Raw genomic sequence first — 1,520 nt, 5'->3', positions numbered from 1 at the left:
TTATTATTTTTTTATTTTTTTATTTTTTTTAATAATTTTGTAAATATCTCTTCTCCCCCTCTATTATGTATATAAATCCGGACCATATTCCATTCAATTAAATAAAATGCGTGATGATACTTAATAGTTAATAAATGGACCTTCGAAGTACAAATATTTTTATTTACAAAATTCTTGTTGACTCATATTAAAAAAAGATGGTTTTTAAGCAGCATCAACAAAACTATTTCTATAAAATTATTTGGGAAAATAAAACAATCAAATGTCCGTTAGACATACTTTCTAAATGTAATTCATGCAACAACATTGGAAAAATTAAGATTCTTAAATTTTCTAAAAATTTAAGTCTATTAAAAATAATTGAATTTTAATAAATCATTTGACTTTATTTCTCTATATATTACTAAAACGTTATTGATCCACGTAACATGGGTCACATTTATTTTGTAAGTCTTGTGAAGAATCATTTCTAATCATTGATTTAATAATTTTCAAAAAGATTATCAAACAAAATTACTAAATGGTTGATAAACATTGAATATTTTATGACTGAGTTTATCCTTAAAAGTCACCAGTTGGTCCTTCCTACTAATCTCTCAATATCGAATAGGTGACACAATCGGTCCCAATACCGACTAAGTAATTAATGAAATGGAATATAACAGCTATTCGACTTCGACTGGCTTTCGATTCAGCTGCCATAAACAGCATTCGTCAAAGAAATATTCTTAGGCTGCTCATTTTTTTTTCTTGATCATATTTTCTATTTATTTGTTCCATTTCCTATAAATCGCCATTTTGCTTGGAAGTTGAAAAACAAAAATGTTATGGATATATTTTGTTAACAATGGAGATAAGTAACAAATATTTTTTAAAAATTCATTAATATTTAGTTCTGAACCATGGGGGATAGAAGTATTACTTTTAAAAATTATATAAACGTTATTTCAAAACAGCAATTGATTTCAATGAGAACTATATAAAAGTGAAATGTATATTTGAAGTTGAATATTGACTGATGTTCAAATAAATACCACAGGGGGGAAACAGGAGTTGTCAAAATCACTTGAATGCAAGAAAAACGAAACTAAAAGATTGACATGACGGCCATGTCAATTTTCCCATGTATTTTTTTTTTCTCTTCCAGTTTTGACCTCATAGGAATATTGAACATTCTTTTATTTTTACTTTTTATTTTATTTTATTTTTATACCAGATCGGCCTGGTGGGCCTTACATGGTTGATATAACTTATATTATAAATTTTTTTTAACAGTTGATTATGAGCGGGTATAGTCATACTAATGACACCCCTAACTATATAAAATGTTCCTATTAAAAGAAAAAAATAATAATAAAATAAATAGATAAGAATAATGCTTCTTAATAAAAGAGGAAAGAAAAATTAATAACAAAAAATAATGATATTGGTACACTTAAATAAAACAAACAATTGTCTTCTAATAGTCAAAAGAACAAGTTAATTTTAAACGGGAAGAGAGAAAAAAAATTAAATAAATA

Source organism: Halyomorpha halys, unplaced genomic scaffold (assembly GCF_000696795.3).
Source record: "Halyomorpha halys isolate HHAL.00 unplaced genomic scaffold, Hhal_1.1 Scaffold1662.1, whole genome shotgun sequence".
Lineage (NCBI taxonomy): Eukaryota > Metazoa > Arthropoda > Insecta > Hemiptera > Pentatomidae > Halyomorpha > Halyomorpha halys.
The sequence above is the reverse complement of the archived record's forward strand: the minus strand, read 5'-3'. Positions refer to the sequence as shown.